General features: G+C 35.7%; 2 protein-coding genes across 2 annotated transcripts in view; both read right to left on the reverse strand.

The window, feature by feature from the left end:
* The window catches only part of LOC106130560 (neurocalcin homolog), a 121,455-nt gene that overhangs the window by 62,304 nt on the left and 35,048 nt on the right, over positions 1-24,103 (reverse strand). The gene's annotated exons all lie outside the window — the stretch shown is intronic.
* LOC106130561 (neuronal calcium sensor 2) overlaps positions 1-24,103 on the reverse strand; it is a 111,690-nt gene that overhangs the window by 52,723 nt on the left and 34,864 nt on the right. Inside the window, exon 2 of the mRNA XM_060953673.1 lies at positions 9,888-9,914. The gene's annotated coding sequence lies outside the window, so the exon portion shown is untranslated. The remainder of the gene's footprint in view (positions 1-9,887; positions 9,915-24,103) is intronic.

Raw genomic sequence — 24,103 nt, forward strand, 5'->3', positions numbered from 1 at the left:
GTTTGCAGTCACAGTCTGCAAACTGTTGGCTTATGCCAGCCAAGAAGTTGTGAGGTAAATTATATTGGGTTATATATACATACTTTGTTAATAGCTATATATGTCCCATTGGCGTGCCGTGTGGTTTCCGGCACTTTATAATAGAACCACTTCATACCTTTTTTATGGATGTCGTAAGTGACGATTTAGGGATGGGCTCATAAACTTGGCATTCCTCTTGTAGGCGATGGGCTAGTAACCTGTCACTATTTGAGTCTCAATTTCATCATAAAGCCATACAGCTGAGCGTGGCCTTTGAGTCTTTCCAAGACTGTTGACTCTGCCTACAAGGGAATTATTTTCACAAGTAGTCTCAATATTCGATATGATGTGCCCGCAACTTCATCCGCGTGGAATAGTTATTTTGGGTATCATTGAAGCCCGCAAGGATGAATAATTTTCCCTGTTTTTTACTTTTTCCATTTTTCTTTTCGCCTTATAGTTGCAGCGTTATGTTATATAGCCTAAAGCCTTCCTCGATAAATGGTCTATTCAACGCAAAAATAATTTTTCAATTCGTAGTTTCTGAGATTAGCGCGCTCAAACAAAAAATCAAACAAACTCTTCAGCTTCATTTTACCAGTTCAGTTTAACAGTGCCCCTAATTGGAAACTCATAGGCTATCTTGCCTAAACACCGAATATTGGTTTTCAGTCATCATTATAATATATATGCAACCACTAAACTGTAGCAAAATTACGATTCCAAATTAATATCAACTGAATTTGAACAATTTTAATCCTCGTTCGGCAACTTCTAATAATTGTATTGTACAATACCATAGAATTTAGAATAACATAAGACCATAGAAGTGGTAAGTACTGGTGATTGTGACGTCGCAACTGATGGTTGTGACACCATTACTTTTTCATATTGCATCTCAATTCTGAGATAATTTGACAGCTTTACAACTGCGCAAAAAACTCCGTGCGAATAATGGCGACGTCACATTCAGCTTTTAGTTCGAAGTACAATATGGGGATTTCTATTGTCTTATATTATTGGGATTTCTATATACAATGGCCACACGAGGTTCGCTGATTACCAATAAATTTAATAATACGTTGGAGTCCATCGGAGCGTTCATATTAACCGCGACACATACTACATACAGGGTGTATGCAATTTAATATGGTAGCTATAATTTTTTGATAATATCATTTAATTATAAAGAATAGTTTTATCAAAGCTGTATAGTGTGTTTTGTTTTATTGGGTATTGAAAATTTTAATGCGTTAGACTTTTAATTTTTCTGGTTGTCAGCAAGACTAGTTTAACATCCGTTCATGCAAGCAAACTCAAATAATTATAGAAATTCTTCACTGTTTTCTTGAAAATCTTTGAGTTGAGAAATATACCGAGACGCGGATAGGGAATTTTTATTGGCATAAAAAATATATTTCATATATCAAAAGACTTGAAGACTCAACACTGGACACGGCACTTAAGTTGAACCAAAATGGCGCGGTCACGGATACTATGGGTGGCTAGACCTACATCCCACCAAAACTGATTAGACAATGACCGCTCTTATTAATCTAATGAGTAGGGATTTTGACAAAATGATTCTTACAAACAATTAAGATACATAAGTACCTAATAATATTACATAAAGTGAATTGGCATTGTTATATTTGACAAATGGTTTTAGTACCCTAAACCTTAGCATAAAATAAATATGAATAAACACACGAAATAGGGCATTACATAGTTTCTGCCATACTCCTCGAAAAACAGAACTTGCTCATATTTCGGTAAATTTTTTTTTTTTTTTAAATATTACTACAGTGACCTATTCACTACTATGAGACTGACAGTGGATTACAGTAACATCCTGTATGTACAGACGATAGGTATATCCCTATTGTGCTGGGATAAGTTATTACCGTCTAGACAAACAATGTCGGGAAAACTAATGAATATCGAGAGAAATGTGCAAAATTAATAAGGAAGGCTAAATACAATATTGTATTTCTTTTTTAACAGTAATTATTTCTGGTATCGGCGGGTTAAGAGTATTTCGTTGCTTAAAAAACAGAAAACAATTTAAAATAACGTGGCGAGGTTTATTTTCTGAATGAGCGCAACGTAAGTTTCGAACTAACTTTTGCATACCCTTAACCTTTCTTTTCCCCAAACCCAGGGCGACCGTTATCGATTCAACCCAATCCGGACACTTCTTGTTTTGAGTCATTATAGACAATGTGACAATAAAGAGCCGTGTGGTTCCCGGCACCATTACAAAAAAGAATAGGACCACTCCATCTCTTTCCCATGGATGTCGTAAAAGACGACTAAGGGATAAGCTTACAAAACTTGGGATTCTTTTTTAGGCGATGGGCTAGCAACCTGTCACTATTTGAATCTCAATTCTATCATTAAGCCAAATAGCTGAACGTGGTCATTCAGTCTTTTCAAGACTGTTGGCTCTGACTACCCCGCAAGGGATATAGACGTGACCATATGTATGTAGACAATGACGTTTACTTATTAATATTGCTAACGTTTTATACAAGCTTGTTTATTTTGCACGCTAGCCTTATTAAACACGGGGGTGAATTGTGGTATCCGATCAGGTAGGGGGTTGAGTGTACATTATGTACCAACGTAAGTGTTTCATTTTCATTAATTATGCAATTCATTAATTATGCAATTTCGGAACAATCCTCACCTGGAGGTAAGCAGAAACAGAAGTTCGCACTCCAGTAATTAACAACTTTAATAAGTCACATAAAGAGGTTTTGGGGATAAGACATTCTTGAATTGTGATTATAACGATCTCCGGGTTCACTTCAAGACGAAACGCAACACACAACTACCAACTTCGGACTCCATTAATTCTCATGTAAATCGTAATTTAACAACCACCTTTTTCGTCTTAGGTTAACCCATCCCAGGGTATCCGCCGGCGCCCGATCCAGCACAATCTTCACCTAGTTTCCGCTGAGAAACAGAAGTGCACGCCACACTAATTAGCAACTTTAATTAGTCGCGTACTATGCACGCTAAGTACTTGCATTGTATGCGCAAACATGCTGTAACGAGGTGCGATCAATGGTTTTGTATTTGCTCGTGAATTACCGCAACTTTTGGCGTTAATAATTCACAGTGTCACATTTTTTTTTTAATTTAAATTATAACTACGGTTTGCTTATGGAATTTAATAGACAGTATGTAAATGATGGACTTTTGACACGCCCGTTACAGTAGGCATTTTGGGAAATTCACTCCAAGAAATTGTAGTATTGTTATATTAGCTGCTCAAGAATTAGGCTTCACACATTCATAAGTTTAAGAAGTTGCCTGTTGTATGTACCTACATATGTTGAACTGCCATAGAACAAGTTTCGATCCAACATTAAGTCTAGCTCTGCGTAATTTGCCCAAATATTTTTAAGCCACACGGCCTCGATCCCTTGAAATGTTACCCATAAAAATAAACTACACATCGCCCCGTCGATCAGAAACACAGCTCTGGAAGAAATAGGTTCCCTACTACCAAATACATTTACGTCACGTCAGGAGGTTTTAAATCCAAAATGGCTTTTAAATCCAATTCCGTCTGAAAGGAGCTTCTACAAGGAATTCTAGATATTACCGAACCCCCGACGGAGTTTACAAAAGGTGAAGCGCACTTGTAACATCTTTTGTCTATTGTTTGTCACACGGTACATTGTCAGTCCTTAAGGTAACCTCTTTGGGTAAATAATTGTGTTAACATTGAAAGCTTAGGTTAGCTCACATCAAAAAGGTAACGGATGTCAAACATGTATGACTCCGTGATTCGAGTAGTTATTTATAAACGGGCCAAAATCTTACCCTTACGAGGACGTAAACCAATTTTAAATAGGTACTCTTAACGATTCTCTTAAGATTCAAATAGTGACAGGTTGCTAGCTCATCGCCTTAAAAAAGGATCTCAAGTTTGTCTAGCTATCCCTTAGTCGCCTTTAACGACATCCATGGATGAGAGATGTAGTGGTAATATTCTTTTTTGTATTGATGCCGGTAATCACGCGGCACTATGTCTACTCGTATAAGAAACAATATGACTAAGTATAACAGTATAAAACCTTAAAACCTAAAACCAGGTTGATATAATGAATGCTGGTTAGAGAGAACAGAAATCAAACACGGCCATTTAAATACGTCGTCCACTTTAGATCAATTAGTAATACAGTCTTAATTGCACTAAATTAATGTTAATAAACGCAAATTTATCACTATATATCCGTGATTACGGCTTTATTACGTTAATTTACCATTAATCCGATATACTATACTCCGTATTTAAGGCTATTCCGGATAATGTACTAAAACGTTTCATCCCTCGCAAATAGTAATTACTTAATTTTTAATCTCACTTATTTGCGAATATTAGATCAAATCGGACGCGCAGAAGAACAAAAATAGTACTACAACTGGTATTCTAGTTACAAAAATGAATAGGACTACTCCATCACTTTCTCATGGATATCATAAAAGGCGGCTAAGGGATAGACTTATTAACTTGGGATTTTTCTTTTAGGCGATGGGCTAGCAACCTGTCACTATTTGAATCTCAATTCTATCATTAAGCCTAACAGCTGAACGTGGCCTGGCAGTCTTTCAAGACTGCTGACTCTACCTACCCGGCAAGGGATATAGACGTGATTATATGAATAAGACCACTAATTTGATGTGGTCTTCCGGGCTAATTCAATATGGTTCCACTCCCCTCGAACATGTTAGACATAATATATTCCAAAGCCACATATTGAATAATTAAATGCTTCATATTATCAAATGGGAAAACAGACCTTTCGGATCAAGTTAAACCTAATAGATTATTAAGAGGTAATAATAGGGATCAATTCCATACACAAAGGTCCAGAACCTCTCTCTCTTTCCCTCCTATTAATACACACACACATAATGTGCCTTTCACGGGGTGGGCAGACGAAATAGTCACAAGACTTGAAGGCTTTTAGCTACAAGCTATTTGACAGACCTACCTCTTTACGCGATGGACGACAACCCTCCGCTATCTCTGAATATCGATTCCATCATTAAGTCATCCAGTTCCAAGTGGCCTTCTAGTTCATGTAACTATTGGATATGTCTAGATTGACTAACCTTTAAGGGTTAACGGCGTGATATGTATTGAGTTGCGTAACTGAAAATTCCTAAAATCATTTCGAAATTTTTAAAAAAGGTATGATTAAAATTTTGTCGAGCATTCGGTTATTCGAGTTACCAGCCGAAAAATTCCAGATCGCAAAATATTCGACGGACAAAAAAAAATATCATCGCGTTTTTAATTTGATTACCAATAGTTCCCTTTGACAAGTTTCCTCTTAAAACATTTCGAATTTCGAAAAATCTGTGTACATTTTATGTGGTTTACCGCGTTCCTGTACTTCCCAGTTTTCAAAATATTGGAAATTTAAAACATAATTTTTTTAATTTGATTACTGATAGTGACGGTTTTACGAGGGCTTCCCGGTAAAACATTTCCAATTTTAAAAATCGGAGCATATTTAACGTAGCGAATAAAAGCTGGGCGGGTAGTTTTGTTGGCGTGACCGACATAGGCGCAGACATAGATTAAGCTAGACCCCGCAGGTAAAATGTAAGTACTTCCTGTGCTAAATCGCGTGGCAAAATGGTGAGGTCTTTAAGCATGTAAATATATCTCATGATGTTGTATTGAGTAATACCTTAGAAAAACGGACTTTGGCATGTTATTATTTTAGTATGGATATCCAAATGCATAAAACATTTAGATTTTTTAATTATTTTAGTAGCTTATATACATATTGTGTCTTGTATAATATAGCATATCTTTAACTTATTTGTATGTACGTACACAGATGCGCACCTAACCTAACCTAGACCATAATTGAAAATCGGTGGATTACTCTATCAGCAAAAAGTCAAATAATGGTGTTTTGATTCCTCAAAATTATGAGTCTTTAAATTAATCAGTTTAAAATAAACAAATATTAACCAAAAACTTCAGTCGTAAATGGAGACTTTATCCCGCCATGTGCATTTCACATTTAGCAGAAAAAATTTACACGTTTGGTTTTCCATGCATGCAACATGCGGCAAACCTATCTACCTATAACTATATCTGTGGTCATAGGTCATTTCGAAGTGTATATTTTTCCGACGTACTATCTGGCAGCGCACCGCTGCATGTAAAATCATTATTTCTTTGGTCATGCAATCGTGTAACGAATTTGCAAATTTCGTTCGGAGAGAGGAATTCTCTTTGTAATTTGACATTTCAAAGTCCTTTGATTACTGTTTGAAATATTAATGTTTGTCACACACAGTTGCTTCGGTACTTTCGTTCTTTTATATAATATAAATTATACACACATTCTTAATCGATATTAGAATACAAATTTCAAAGAGACATCTCTAGCACAAAAAAGACACATGTACGAAAATCCTAACTTCATAAATTAATAACAGTTGTAGATACAACTGAACGTGGCCTTTCAGTCTTTTCAAAACTGTTGACTCTGTCTACCAAAACATAATCATCAGTAGAATAATCCCCGGTTCCATGTGAAACTCTCCAATATAAACGTATTCAATTATTAATTCAGAACGGTTTATAACCATAGTTTAATCCTGAGCAACCTGCCACTGCATATCCTCATGTGCATACGATAAATAAAATCCAGTAATAAAGATGAACACGATGGGCATTATTACGTTTCTCGGTGAATTTAATCATATATAAAATACCGTGTGGTTACCGGCACTTAAGATAGAACTAATAATTTTCTAGAAGCTCACCTATAGAACTCATACCTTTCTAATGCATTATTTTCCGAGATTTCAAAAAAGAGGTAAAAAGCCCTGTCACGTCAGAATATTCAGATTATGTAGTTCATACTTAAGAAATGAAGTAGTATTATAAAAAATTTAATACCTTTACATATTTTTTTTACTTCTTATTTAATCTAATTCTTCCGTGACACAAATGAATAAAAAAAAATTAGTGACTCACTCAAAACCAGTAAGACGAGTGATTTACAGAAGAAATGCAATATTCATAACTCAATATATGTAATTTGTCCCGTATATATTTATTATACATTGGATTTTCAGTCGCTCGGTGACCACTATCCGAGCGGAGATAAATCCTACGTCGTCCTCGGACGTAGGAATTATCTCTGATCGTGCGTGTTTTACACCTGTATTATTTATTCACAAAAATATAGTACGTGTATTAGTGCTTCTAAGACATTTCAAGGCTCTCAAGATTAGCAAGATTAATAGGAAGACCGTGAAAGTCGTGGCAGAAATTTGTTAAGTCTCATGATAAAGTCACATGCTCACATGCGATGGAGAAGGAACAATGGTGAATGACAGAGAGTAATGCTAGTTGCAGAACTCGGAAAGGTTATTTAAAGCTACCCTCTCAAAATGGTGGTTATAGTTGTTTCTAGAACATCGAACATAATCGAAACATCAACATTAATCTGTAGCAAGAGACATACTATACACGCGGCATAAGCCGCGGGCGACTATACATTCTTAAAAGTGAGTTCCTCTCAATTTTTCGTCGGCGATCGTTACGATCAAAAATTTTACACACTTGCGGGATAGATAGAACCAACAGTCCTAAAAAGACTGCCAGGCCTCGCTCAGCTGTCTGGCTCAACGATAGAATTGAAATCCAAATAGTGACAGGTTGCTAACCTGTCGCTTAAAAGAAGAATCCCAAGTTTATAAGCCCATCCCCTAGTAGTCTTTTACGACATCCATGGGAAAGAGGTGGAGTAGTCCTATTATTTTTCTAACCTAGCGCCGGGAACCACACGGTTTGTTCTTTTCAAATAGTTTACACATATCATTGTTTGCACCGTGCCAGGTTATCAAGAGCACCTAAAGTACAGCTGAACTGATGGAAACATATGTTGAAGTTAGACGTAACAAAATGTGTCACATAACTTATACGTCTGTCTAACTCCAACATAACATACGTTCCTATCTACACAACGTTTCATGGGTTTCCAGATACCGTCTGAAACTAAACTCCCTTAAGCGCATTGCAGTTCGCAGCTGAACTTTCTATGCAGTCAACTACATAACTGAATGATGAGATAGATCTTAAGCCGGTGGTATAAGGCTTTCCCTGGTCTTACGAACATAGATATACCGCGATGGAAGTAGCAGAGGTTGCTCGTGAATTTTATGAGAACATAAAGTCGGTCGGTTCCGTTCCACATTCATTTTAAGGTTCAATAAATTGCTTCACCTTCATACTTACGCGGGTCACAATCTGAGGGTAATTTGCCGAATGTATTTGGTGCGATCAATGCGGTGACGTCATAACACTATATTTCGACAACTTGAAGACAAAAGTGTGACACAAAGCAAACCGCGCCTTACATTTTGATATTAAAATGGAAATAAGCAAACAGAATACTTCGTCTGTCGACGGCGACTCGATTACTATGAGGTAGTAGGTGTTAGAATATAACACAATGTAGTCTTAAGAGATAACGATATAGCACGGTAATAATAAGTTATCACGTCGTATTATTTATGGAGCAGTAAAATTATGTATGCATATACGAGGACATGTTTTGTAGACGGCTCCGGGCAAACGGAACGGCGCTGAATTTTCGGCAAATCGATTTATTATGTATAAAGATTTCTGAGGTTGTTCTGTAGTCGGATTTTCAGTCAATAATTTCAGGACTATGTCGTGGCGAAGAGTTTGTGATCAGCTTTAAAGAAGTGCTTTTAAAGTTACTTGAAAATTAAGCGGCCTTTTTAATGTATACATGCGATATTCATGAAGTCTTCTTCTATTTGTATTTCTATTTTCATTTAATTGTGGTATTCAACTTACATTTACAACTTCATTCGCTGGATTTTATCGTCTTGCATTTGAAATTTCTCGACACGCGCGACGCCATTTTTATCGCGCAAAAAAAAAACTCTCGGTGATTCGGTTTTCATTATGACGTGAAACGAGACGGCTCTAAAACGGAGAATAGCTTTTCTATATCTAATACGGGGGCAGGTCAATAGCGGGCTGCTTCTACCAAAAAGCTTCAAAACAAAACCCCCACTAAATATAATGTTTCCAAGACATTGTTTAATAGTGCCACAACATTTTGCTAAGTCTGATAAATGTTTGCCGCTAGCCCACACGAGTAATCTTCTAATAACCCGCCATATTATTCTGCATATGTTTGGAAACTGTTTGCCACTTACCCACACAATTTCAAGTTTATAATTAACAGCCAAGGACGCCGACAGTCGATAAGTCAGTCCTGCCAAGGGGTGAAGCCATGTCTCATAATTGTATTTGAATATAAACACGTATTAATTAATAAACGCAAAGTTATCTTTTATTGTGGATGAAGCGAAGGAAGTATGCAGAGATCGTGGCAAGTGGAAAGAGGTAGTCTCTGCCTACCCCTCCGGGAAAGAGGCGTGATTCTATTATGATGATGATGATGAATATCTTTTATTTAACTAAGATTTTTTTATGTTTCTCTATAAACGATATACTTACAGCAGGTTGACTTAGCAAATGAACAAAGAAAGTGTAAATGGGACCTTTGGAAGGGGAAGGCCTACAAAACGTACCTTGTTGAAATCAGGGGCATCCTGACGAAAGTTCAGGTCAAGATTGCCATTCATCAACGCTCTCTTATAACTATGGAGGAGATATGCGAATAGTTTGCTACATATGTCGAAATAAAATTAAGAAACACAGGAAGAGCATTATGGTATAATTTTTTTGAAGAACTGAAGACAGAGCTGCGGAAGCAAGTAAATAATAAATATCATGCAAGTTACGCTTAGAAAATTCTGTCATTTTTACTCACGTTTTCCACAAAGCGGGAAAGCTTTGCCTGTAACAAAAAAAATCTGAATTAGTTTGATTATTTTTACAGCATCATACTTATATGTATATACACAGCTCAGACCTACCCTTGCAAAGGTTTCAGGGGATAAACAATTTTTTTTTTTATGAATTAGGCCGTAAGTGTAAAAATCTGACACGCAATGGTAAGTACTATAGTACCTTTAAACCTGCCCTTGGATTGTCTGCAGCATGGTTAAAGGCGCACCCTGGGCTCCTCTCCAGGGAGGTGAGGATGTAACCTAATCTAACGCCATGTGGTAGAAGTATATAAAGAAGATAAAAATGAGACCCAATATTTAGAGGAGGAGGATTATAAGAGGTCTAGATTTCGATAGAAACCTGAGCCCTATGCTATTAATATGTATGAACAAAGACACGTTTCTCGTCGGTTGACTGTACAGCTCATACATACATGACACCATGATCTTAGAGGGGTAAGTTGGGACTAGATTCACATTCATAAATCTCTTCATGCAATTCTCGCCGATTTAGGTTACCTAATGTCTGTATGAGGCTGAGCAAAAAAAGTTCGGAAAATCACAAGTGGCAAAGCCAACGGCGAAAGGTAGTTTGAACAATAAACAACCAGTGAACAAAAGTTGCAATTGAAATGGTGACCGTGTTTATAGTTCGCAAACATTTCTGAATGTTCACCTTAAAAGTTTTATTAAATTGTTACTCCTGTGAACATACGAGTAGAAGGCATTGTTATTACGTAACCTTACGAAATCTGCCGTGCCGTGTGGTTCCCGGCACCAATACAAAAAAGAATTGGACCACTCCATCTCTTTCCAATGGATGTCGTAAAAGGCGACTAAGGGATAGGCTTACAAATTTGGGATTATTTTTTAAGGCGATGGGCTAGCAACCTGTCTCTAGTTGAATCTCAATTGTATCGTTAAGCCAAATAGCTGAACGTGGCCATTCAGTCTTTTCAAGACTGTCGGCTCTGTCTACCCCGCAAGGGAAACCACAACCACAGTGTAATTATGTACCATTTAGTTAAAGAAATAAATATATTTTGAATTTTTGATTTGATTTTTTGATTACGAAATCTGTATACTTCAAATCGTGAGTCGAATTGGGTGCATAGTTTTAGGATATTATACCAGATGGTCTTTCTATAGTGTCGCTGGTTGACCCGATAGGTTGTCAGAATAAAATACGTTATGCTTATTAAAGCGCTCAAGGAGGTTCAAATCCTCCTCCGGCTATGTACCAACATGGACAGGATTTGAACCTCCTTGAGCGCTTTTTATGAATGACTGATTCTGAGTTATGTAGGTACAAGAGTGAAGCGCTGCTCTTACAGTGAGAGAAAATATAGTAAGGAAATCTGTGCATACAGGCAGCAGTGTCATCAATCATGATCCAATATGTGTTAGGACGGCAGGTAAAAAACTGAAGCTTAGGGCTACCCTATTTAATCAAGGTACGTTATTAATGCCTTCCACTTTGGTCAGGTCAAGAGTACAGTAACGATCTTCGGATTGACGAATGTATTCGAAGCAAAATAAGTATATAACGACCATAGTGAATGATGTTCTTTACCTCCACGCGACTTCATGCCGGACTCACTTATTCTTTATACTTTAATTTTTTATTTACTTGAAACATGGTACAAATGGGTGTTAGATATATACATATATGACCTTACATGTTCCGCCAGGAGTATGACATCATGAAGTCCACTTCATAAATAAGTAAGGGAACCTATGACCTAGAAGACATCGTATACATCACAGCCCCGCGTGCCTAATTGAGTTTTTGATAGTACCAGGCCAACCCATCGCCACAAGGCCGGAACCTTTTTGCGGGAGTATTGGCGTGTTATCAAAGTCACTGTCAAGGTTTAACCCACACTAAAAAGCTTGGTACATATGCCGTGACTGACACTATTTTTGGTATGTGTCAGGACAATCATAAAATATTCGGACGTAGACACCTGTGTAGTTGTTACTACGCGGAATTTAACGCCGTAATGCACGAAATGTCATGATTGTAAGTATTATAGTCATTTATTTATACACATTGCCGTGTGGTCACCGGTATCAATAGAAAAAAGAATAGGACCACTCCATCTCTTCCCCCGTGGATAAGTCGTAAAAGGCGACTAAGGGATAGGCTTATAAACTTGGAATTCTTCTTTTAGGCGACAGGCTAGCAACCTGTCACTATTTGAATCTCAATTCCATCATTAATCCAAACAGCTGAACGTAGCCAATCAGTCTTTTAAGACTGTTGGCTCTGTCTACCCCGCAAGGGATATACACTTGATTATATGTATGTATGTATTTATCCACACTAATAATAAAGAAAATATATTTGTATTTTTGTATGTTTCTAACGAATAAACTCAAAAACTACTGGACTGATTTTCACGAAATTTACAAACAGATTTAGAATAGACCTTCGAAATTGACATGGGCCACGTTTTTTCTTTAATTTTTCACGAAGCGAAGCTGCGCAAACCCCAGTTAATACTAATTTTAATATGAAATGTGTTTGTTTGTCCGTATTTCACATCTAACTGCTGAACAGTTATCCATGAAATAGTACGGAGAAGTAGCCTATGTCGGCTACGCGGACGGTGCCATGGAAAAATCACGATTAGTGGCTAGACCTTCACACTGAAGAACTTACATGACGCTTCAAATTCATAACTGTTCTCTCTTATCCCAACTGAACAATATCTTCATTCTAAACCTAATGATGATAAAAAAAGGTACTTAACTTTTTTTGTTTGTTGGAATTCGTCACACTTCTGGACATTTCTTTGCATTGCAATTGTAAGCTCACAACGAAATTGAATAATACAAAAATTTAAACTCAAGACGAGCTACCGAGAACTAATTAGAATGAGGCTTTACTAGGTATTATTATGCCCTAATTTTATGCGTCACGCAAATTCAAGAATTCCTGAAATAGGGGCAGGGCTCGTAACTCATATAATTTAGGAGCTTTACAAAGAAAAAAATAACGAGTACCTAACATATAAATACAAATGCACACGCCTCTGTACCTGAGGGATAGGCAGCGACTACATTTTACTACCACATTATCAAACTCTCCATAAAAGAAAATTTGGGTGCTCAAGACCTTACCTTTGGACATAACTTCACTATACTTACCCGGAAATAAAATTGATCACATGAAATAAAAAAAAAACATTAAATAAAACTCCATCTAATTAACTTGTATTAACTTGTTCTATATGCGATTTGAATAGGTCCGTATCATATACTTAAACATGTTTACACATAGACAACGATATATTCATTGTTCGTTATGCAATACGCGCACTAACGGAATAAGATAAAACTCCGAATTTTCCGAATTGTGCCGTGTTGTTCCTGGCACCAATACAAAAAAGAATGGGACCACTCCATCTCTTTCCCATGGATGTCGTAAAAGGCGACTAAGGGATAGGCTTACATACTTAGGATTCTGCTTTAGGCGATGGGCTAGCAACCTGTCACTATTTGAATCTGAATTCTATCTTAAAGCCAAATAGCTGAACGTGGCCTATCAGTCTTTACAAGACTGTTGGCTCTGTCTACCCCGCAAGGGATATAGATGTGATTATATGTATGTATGTCCGAATTCTAATCGCTACAACAATGATGATGCAATATAACCTAAATATAAATTCGATGTTTGTACCTACACTTTTGTTCCTTAAATATTTTGGGCAGAAAGTCCCCATTAACGAGGTGGTGGTGAAATTTAATTCCCTAATCCGTCTGTGTACCTCCTCCTCCAGGCTGGTTGAAAGCGAGATAACAATTTAGATGAAACACACGACCATTTCGCCAAACGTTAATTTCTAAGATTATTTTTACTTGAAATCTAGAATTAAAAGAAGTACGCAGAGATCGTAACAATTACTACATTAAGTTAGCCTACCCCTCCGATAAAAAGGCATGATTAATTATTTTATGTTGGAATCAGCTATTTCAACACATAAATGCATTTTTCTAATTTCTATGGGCCATGAAACGTTGTGACAGATCCAATTGTCACAAGACGCGTTAACTGGACGGCTGAGCGATCTAGGTTTATAGATAGTGACAGGTTGCTAGCCCATCGCCTAAAAGTGGAATCGTAGGTTTATAAGTCCTTCCGTTGACTTATACCATCTTGTCAACCATATCCTACTAATATTATTAATGCGAAATTGTGTGAAGATGTCTGTGTGGATGTTTGTTACTCTTTCAATCAAAAACTACTGAACCGATTACGATGAAATTTGGTACGTAGCTGAAGACCCAGAATAACATAGGTACTTTTGTCCCGGAGTTCCCGCGGGATTGATAGGGTTTCCATGCGGACGAAGCCGCGGGCGGTCTCTAATACAACGTACTCGTAGTAGACATGTGCCAGCTGCCGCTATTTCCTCGCAAACAAAAAGAATATATTCAATATAATTTATATATTGTGCAAATGAAACAAAAGCACACAGGCGAACGCTATTAATAATCACTGAGAAGATTTTAATTTTCCAGTAATAATAAACACAATGTTATTCCATTTCGAAATGCACGTATTTATTGTATTTACGAAAATCATTTGTCGATTGAGTTTGATGTTTCTGTTTTAAAATATTTTCCCCGAACGAGTAATACAATACTCAATTGCTTTTAACGTTTCAAAAATATGAAGTATCACAAAAGAGCAATTTTTATTTAGGGATTGATGCGGATCTATGAGCGACGAAAAAAGATTGTTACAGTCGCGTTTCTTCCGTTTTCTGCAAAACCGGTTAAGGTATTAGTTATGTCAATTTCTGCGTTACCTCATCGTAAAAACAACTAAGTACTTAATTCAGAATTTATAGCTAATCATGGTAAACCTTACGTAAACCGTGTATAAACCTATAAGGCTCTGTGATAGCCATAATTTTATTCTTCGAAACTTCGCAGTTTGTTACCGCTTCTTCTGCACTGACGCCTTGGAAGCGGCAGTAAACTTAGTTTTTAAGTAATTTATTTGACGTCAACCAATGTTGTTAAACCATACGACAATTATTAAGCGATATATAGTATCCTATAATAATGAATAAAAATTTTGAATTTTGAATTTTCTTCCAAATGTACTTATGTTAGCATATTATGCATTTAAGTCTGGGAGCAAACCAAAATTTTTCTATTAGCTCTGTCTACCCGATTAGAAATAAAGACGTCATATATGTGTGATTGACGCAATATAAGTTGTTTATAATAAAGCAACTCGCCTCATTTTGCGAAAGAAATATAAACTTTATTAGTTCGATGCAGCTTTAATTAAGAGTTAACTCTTAATTAATACTCCATCGAACTAATAATTTTATAAATCGGTTCATTAAGGACGGAAGGCGGTTGCTGCAGAAATGGGGATCATATTAAGATTATATTATATCGGTATTTTATAAAGATTAAGTCCGCAAAAAGAAAACACAAGAAAACTTAATATTTCGCCAGCTCAATTTATTCCTAACATATTTTTTTATTACCCCACTAGCGACCCGCCCCGGCTTCGCACGGGTGCAAAATTATAAATGTTATTATACATAAAAACCCTTCCTCTTGAATCACTCTACCTGTTACAAAAAAACCGCAACAAAATTTGTTGCGTAATTTTAAAGATTTAAGCATACAGACAACCAGACTAAAATAGCGACTTTGTTTTATACTATGTAGTGATTACTTCAGTTACAAAAACTTTGTTGATAATATAACATAATGCCATATCTGTTGCCCTGTGTTTCGTTGCTTACACAAATTAAAACGAGACAAAGAAATAAAAAGGACGTGCAATATCAACGGGCCTTTTGTCAGACAATGGACGCATCAACTATCCGAATGAAAATCACATTTGCAAAGGCATATTTTTATTAAATTTTACTGCAATTTTCTCTCAGGGAATATTTTTTTTATTCACCGTTGATGCAGCCAGTTTCATATTCCTTTTCCATTAATTCAATTTACAGTGGTATTCGATATTTTGAGTGCAAAAAATTTAAATACGCTTTTAACAAACAAACAGTTGATTCGTAATGGATTTGTTTACATACACAAAAGGGATCAAGTTTTATATTTTTTACATTATATTCCATTATTAAGGAGGGGTTAATTAAGGTAGATAAATATTATACTTAAATTAATTGACAAAGTAAATAACTTTCTATCATTATGATATTTTTTGAAGACGATCATAACAGCTCCCTATATACTTTGCAACATTTCGAAGATTTGAATTTATAAAATCAATAATTTGTGTATAAAGGAAGATGCAGATGTTATGAAAAGATGTACTCTCTGCATACCCCTGCGAATAACAGGCGTCTCGTATTCTAATTATTGTGTTGCCAACCACTCCCAACCATTTCGCTAACGAATAGACGGCAGTCGGAAGGTATTTGTACCTCACTTATCATATCTTTTAGCCACATTACCTTCTATAAAGCTAAGCAATCTAAATTAATACGAGCTACGGAAATTCATATGAGCTGCAAATGATGTAACTACAGGCTTTTTAATTATTAAATACCGTCATGGCCGGTAATATGGGCTTACCAAACTGACTCTGTCAATCAGAATTCATAATCAGTTTTGCAATTAATTACTTTGTAGCGCTACCATTAGTAACTCCACATTAGTATGTAACGCTAAGTATTTTATCGGAAATTTTCCTGTTAACAGAATTCTAAATTCAAAAGCCCGACAAAGTTGCAATCCATATCTACAAAATAAACATGTAAAATATTGTGAAAAATATACCTGAAGCCAACATGAAAGTTTTTGGAATTTATACCCGGCTGCTACGAAAAATATTGCTTTTCGCGTGTATCAAAGGTATGTATGTATTAATTTTATTGACTTCTATCTTACAAACACCTTAACGGCTATTTAATAATATTGCAGTGGCTATATTTTAAAGGAAAAATAAATAATAATGTTTACATATAATATTTACAGCGCAATGCGTGTATCAAAAAAGGTTTACGAGAATTAGGTATATAGGTAGCTTATTAAAAAATCCAATAAAATAAAGTTCAGACATTTCAGATTATATGTTTATCTTATTTGTGCTAGGCAGATTTCATTTGTTTGGGAAATAGTGTTTTAAACTAAACTAAAAGGGTGTGGAGGGTTTTGGAAAGTACCAGAAATTTTCAAATATTTGCATATTTAAATTTGAGTTTCGAATTAAGAAATCACTATTCTAATCGACATCGGCGCAACCGTTACAATAGTCGCTCATTTTTCCACGAACTTTATTCCACATAAGTCTGCTACGACCTTTATTCCGATCAATTGTCCTCGTAATGGAATCGTAGTAGACATAAGCAGTCACATCGCTGAATGCGAGACTGGAAGACAATGGGGAACTTGTGACATGAGACTCAAGGAGACCATCTATTTACGCTCGGTAATTTAATCCACTTTCTATCGGCTAGACTGATGTGTTGACGTCATGGTCTATTATGTTTTTCTCTCTTATCAAACGTGCCCTTGTCTTTAGCGAAATTAAAATTATAAAGATACTTGTGTCCCTTTGGTTTTTTGTTTGTTTGTAAGGGCTAATCTTTGGGAATACTGAGCCGATCAGGAAAATTCTTTTACTGATATTATGATATTATTTTATTGATATTATACATCATCTAATCAGATGCTTATACACAGGAGTAATAAACTTACAATCCATTAAACTTCGAATTAATAATATTAGTATGAGGTGATTTAGTGAGGAGTGTAGTCAAAGGGAGGTAGAACAAAACTGCATACTCGTACGGGAACTAATTAAAACTTGTTTCACAGCATCTCTAACGTGATACCATGATACACTGCACATTTTGCGAACGAAAAAGCTAGAAAGCTTAAAAAAAACTTTATTCACTTTTGCATTTATCGTTAGGTTCTTTTTACAAACGTAGGTATATATACCTAAAAAAGAAGAGTAATGAGTTTAGCATTATCGTCTCTTGAAATTTCTCAGATTATTTTTCAAACTATCTAGTTTTGTGATTTATTATTGGCTTAGTCTATCCTGTACTATAATGGATATTATAGGGTAGACTAGGCTTTTGAATATTTATGTACTAGTTGCATACATACATTACAATATCACGTCTTTATGAAGTAGACAGAGTCAATTGTCTAGAAAAGTGACTGAAAGGTTACACTTTCGTCAGTCACGTACAGTTACCTATTTTATTCAAATGACATCACAACTTACCTATATTTAAAAATGAACCGAGACTGTGTACTTATAAATTTTAAGATAAATGTGCTTCATCTATAGTATTATAAAGTTATACCGCTTTGATATTTTGTTAAGTTGCAAAATAAACTTTCGCCAAGTACGAATAACATACAGAATTGTAAATTAGGAAAATATTAAACTTTAGAGTATGCCTACATGAAAAACAAACGCAAGTTTCGGATAGCCGGCTAGTCGTCATATAATATTCACCTTACGCAAACATGGCCGCTATTAGGTAAACGAACCGCTTTGTTATAAGCATAATACTGTTCATACAATTAAGGCATAAATCCACTGATTAACTTGGAACTAAAGTTAACTATAAACTTGGGATTCTTCTTTCAGGCGATGGAGGCGTGAAATATCCATGCATTATAGTATTCCTTTAATCCTTGCGTTAGTCACTGGGACTCCCTGGTATAGTTAAGTGGTTTTGACACAAAAGACGGACAAACAAACACCCTGTCACATTTAAAATATAAGTATGAATTCAAATTAATTAATTTTTGGAATATAAATATGCTTCAGCACCTAATTAAATAACTAGTGTAATCCCACTTTAATTAAGAAAATAATTTTCAAACATCCATGAATTTCAGCAAATGTGGTATTGAAATTTCATGATTTGGTTACTTTAGTGGCTTTTCGAGTTAGCTTATTACGGTTACCATTTATATTGTACTAGCTTTTACTCGCAGCTTTGCCCGCGTGAATCTTGCGCCACGTACACACGCAAATTTAGCGCCACCTACAATAGAAAACAAGGTTTTCGCAATTCCACGAGAACTTTAGTTTTTACCGGGATAAAAAAATAACCAATGTCCTTCACCAGATTTTTAATTTCACATAGGTACGCAAATTTGAAGACTTAATTGGTTAAGTAGATATCGCAAGAAAGAAAAACAACAAAGTTACTTTTGAATTAATAATATTAGTTAAAGAGTTGGAATCAAACACGATATAATTAATAAAATAGTCTAAATTGATATATTTTCCATAAAAACTAAGTTAAATACAAGCGCACGATAATAATGAATCAATTTCATACAATAATAAAATAAAAACTATGAGGGAAAGCTTTTAGTTTAAGTATTGACGCGCATTACCTTTCACTAAAACAATATTATGTAGTAACCTATAATATAACGTAGTAACAGAATTATAGGGACCCTTTATGACGGATGCATTTATAGTCCAAGATCCTGTTATATAATTTCCTGGTAATTTTAGTGACGGATACTGTGTTACCATGGAGAAAAAGAATATGTACGCACGTATCATGATGAAATCCAAAGAGATTCTGGCGAAAGGTCAGGTCAAGAGGACCCTATACCGACGAGCTTTAATGTTAAGATTGATGAATGGACAATACACGAAGCAAAAGCATGCAGGCAGCAAGTGAAAAGATGTAGTCTCTGCCTACCGCTCCGGCAAGAGGCGTGATCATAGTATGTGTGTTCATTCACAAATAAAGAACACGTTTACTAGTGTGGTGATGAAACGACATTCAATATTATAGCTGCTTTATGTCCACTTTCCGAAAATTTCTACATTTACCGGTTGATAACAGGAAGAAGGCTCCATGTATCGTCTTCCTTGTTCCAAAATAAAATTCGTAATTTTATTTTGGAAGGAATTGTGGAGGCAGTTTTTTAAAATGGGTTAAAGCACCCGTGCCTGAACCAGGTACACGTCTAGAGTTGGGAACCAAGAAGGAAAATTTGTGAAGGACATGCAGAGACCACTGTCTTCGTTTAAACCTTCAAAAAAGACATGCTCATGATAAAATCGTACTGTTATCCGTAATATAAAATAAATATATACGGGACAGATTACACAGAGTTCAGTTAGCCTCGAAGTAAGTTCGAAATTGTGTTACGAGATACTAACTCAATGACATTATATTTTATATTTATTACTTCAACAAGCCAATCAGCGAAAGTTCGTTTCTCAACATGGCCAGGCAGGGATCCGAATACGGGACCTCCGGTGTCACAGACTGCTACCTAACAGAGGCCGTCACAAACATTTAACCAAGCATAAAATATAGTGATCAAAATTAAGGTAGGTTTTAAGCAATGGTACCCTAGACTAACCATTAAAATGCTCGCAACCAAGCACTTCCAGGAAATGTTTTCAATGTTTATATAACAAAGGCTTTCTTATTTTCTGTCAGTTAAACAATTTCATTATTTTTTATGGGAAAAAAAATTTGAAAATATTGTTTTCATGTTTATATTTCCTGTAAAATAAATTATATTTTCTTTTTAATTTGACCTCACTGGCTTTGTGTAGGTAGTACACCCACACACACATATGTACATCACGCCTTAGGCCAGACCCAATTAAGATTTAGACACTGTGACATGTTGCCTGCTCAGCGCCTAAAAGACTCCCATTTTATAAATCTTTCACTTGATTGAATTTTCCAATCAACGCGGAAAGAGATGGCGGAACAGTTGGCGAACACTATCTTTTATTACCTTTTTGGAAGCATGCAATCAATATGGCATATTCTAGTATTCATGAACGGGTTTCTTGATACTTGAACTGTAAGAAACAAAACGAGAAACGCAAAACTGAATGCGAACGCAGTAGAATTGAAAAACTTTAACAAATTAACTTTAGTGCGAATCCTTTCTACAGACTGTTGCGAAAATTTAACTTCTCATTTTCACTGGGAAATCTCAACATCCGCCAAATGTTGATTAATATTGCAGTCGCTGCATTTCTACCTTTACAAGGTTCCCTTGCATTGTGTTTGATTTAATTAAAGAAAACTCAAAGTAATATTAATTGTCTGTGTAGCCTGAAAACAAGATGTACTCAGATAGAAGCCAGAATGAAATACTTCCGCAATTTAATTTTCCATTACAATCACAGCACCGACGAGCTTGCATTCAAAGATTGATGAAACAGAAGAAGTATCGTGTGGATAAGTGTAGGGTTTGCAATTTGTATACTTTTAGTAAAACTACGGAATTACATAATATTAGTTGGTATATTATTACTTTATTCAGTTATTTATCAAGTTTTTAATTCATGAAACGGTGCAGTAGATACCAGCCGTATTGCAGTAAAAGTGAAAATCGGCAATATCGATGGATATAATTCTTCTTTTTTTGCCATTTTCAATCTGTGTCGGATTTCAGAGGAAAACATGTTATACGTCCGTTGGCGCAACGTCGGTGCTCAGAAAAAGTAAACTTGTTGGGCTAGAATACTGTCCATAGAGCTTCGAAGCCCACCGCGCGGTGGAGGCCGCACTCGGAGATAGACGCTGCCCGTCGCTTCTGTGCTACGATATATTCAAACTTTACTCATAGACATTTTTGTGTTACAAAAAAAGAATTAAGTTAATATATTTGTAGAAACGCATGATTTCTTGTAGCTATTATCAGGGTTAAAAATTACGTTTTAATACCGAAATCCTAGTTTGATATTTGATGTCAACTTACATATATTTAAGCTATTGCTAAGCAGTGCACATAAGTAAGTTTTCTTATTTCATCAAATAAAAAGGCGAGGTCAAGAAATAAAGTTAAACATGAAATACAATAAAATATTATGTATCTGATCAAAATGTTATCACCATTAACACTTGCTTCTTAAAAACAGCGAACATTGTTTTTCGCTTTCCTAGTTCTATATAAGCATACAGTAGCGTATGAAAAAAAAAACTAACACCATATTAAAACAGACTATGTTTAAAAAAAAAGAGGTCCCACATTTAAAATAAGCCTAGACCACGGCTGAGTTAAACTATTTGTTCTGTTAACTTCAATATGTCAGTGCGCCGTAGATACCCGAGGCATCAGTTGCAAATACGAACACAATAGCGCAAGGCTTCTATCTGATAGAGCAAACATAAAATGGGACACACTACATCGACATCGAAGGCTCGTCCACTCCGTTTGAAGCAAATGGAATATCAATAAGGTATTGCAAATATTTGACAACCAACATTTATATGGAACAAATGTTTTTGAATAATTCCGCTTTCTTTGAAAAACTACCTAGAACGTTGTGCTCATTATTATTAATGGCATCGCGAACAGCTATCGTGTTTAAGTCGTTGGTTTTTATATATTTACAAAAAAATATTAATGTCAGTCAAGTCATTGTTTTCTGGAAAAATATTATGTTTTGGACAACCTTTACAATTTAACATGCTTTGAACCAACTGAAATAAATACTGGCTACATAAATACACAAATCATAAAGGAAAATAAATGGCTATTGATAATTTTGGACTATTGGGCCTACCTAGGAAAATGTTTCCGAAAAACGTACTTCATAAAAGCACATAAAAGTGCATTAATTAATAGTGCAAAACTCAATATCCGCAATGATTTATTGGTATAAAAATATACTTACTCTAGCGAATATTACGCTTTTCATCGCCACATTCGCAGATTAATAAAAGACGTTGAAAAACCATTACAATTCAATAAAAGGAATTCCTAAGAATACGAACGAGAAGCTTAAATGTTCGACAGCAGATATGCCGCGGCGGAAGATTTCCGTTTTATATTGAAAAGGAAAATCTTTAAACGCAAGTATTTTAACGAAGCAAGACTGCGGAATGGAATATTCAGGCCCCTACTACGGTACGACGACGTACTTTCGTACGCAGCTGCTTAGTACTTATTTATTTAAAGTATATTGCACTGCAAAGACAGACGGTAGAGAACTGAATGTTATAATGATTCCTCAATAATAATAAAAATTTACCTCAGTGCCTCTTCATATTGGCTTGCCTTGAACATATAATGATAATTGCCCTAAAAATAGTTATGTTTGTAGGTTATTTAGTTTTTCCGTCTTATGCTTAGTTCCGTGGAAAACTAACAGATGATATTACGATGAGGAAATAACGTTAACAAATCTAATCGTGATCCAATACGACAGAAATTGATTCGTATAAAATCTTTACATCCAGAGAGCCTTCAACGGAGCGCCCCTAGCGGATAATTAAGGAACTTTCAATAAAAAAATCACGACCAAACAACCCACACCGAAGCCGTACTGACATTTACGCAGCTACGTTCGCAAGCTTTTGCAACTCAATAGTAAGGGCCTAGGGCTGGAATTTATTGGACTAATCTATTGAAATTTAGACGGACTGCGGGCATTTAATTAAATAGACGAGAGGTAAATATTGAATAATTGAGACAATAAGTTATGTCCACTGAGATTCTGAGCTTTAATCGATAAATTACATTAACACGGATGCCGAGTCCGAGTTGGGAACTGAGAATTTCTAGACTTCTCGGCTACTTAACGTTACTCGAGTCGAATTAAGTCTTGCCACTACTCACTTATACTGAACTTAATCTACTAAGGTTGGCTGGAGTAAAGCTAACTTAACTAAGATAAAATGTCATTTTAACAACTGGTTTGTTGCACAGAATTTACAATGATATACTATTCTGAATTCAATACATACACGCATCGTAACTCGCTTCGTTCGCTCTTGTTGTATCCACTGTACCTACAGCCCTTAAACTAACCTACCTATTACCCTACAGTTTAATCAAACGGCCGACACTCACTCGAGGCAGTCTCCGCGCCAATGCTTGTAAAATTATTGACCTATAGAAAATATTTTCATCAGAAAATAGGTGTTTCCTGCGCTAAAACACCTCGCCAGAGAATTGAAGAATTATCAGCGACTAGCTGTGCCCGCGACTTCGTCCGCGTGAAATAGTTATTTTGGGCATCATTGAAGCCCTCAAGGATGAATAATTCACCCCGTTTTTTCACATTGTCCATTATTTCTTCGCTCCTAATAGTTGCAGCGTGATGTTATATAGCCTTAAGCCTTCCTCAATAAACATACAATACACAACAATAATTTTTCAATTCTAACCAGTAGTTCCTGAGATTAGCGCGTTCAAACATACAAACTCTTCAGCTTTATAATATTAG

Source organism: Amyelois transitella, chromosome Z, assembly GCF_032362555.1.
Source record: "Amyelois transitella isolate CPQ chromosome Z, ilAmyTran1.1, whole genome shotgun sequence".
NCBI lineage: Eukaryota > Metazoa > Arthropoda > Insecta > Lepidoptera > Pyralidae > Amyelois > Amyelois transitella.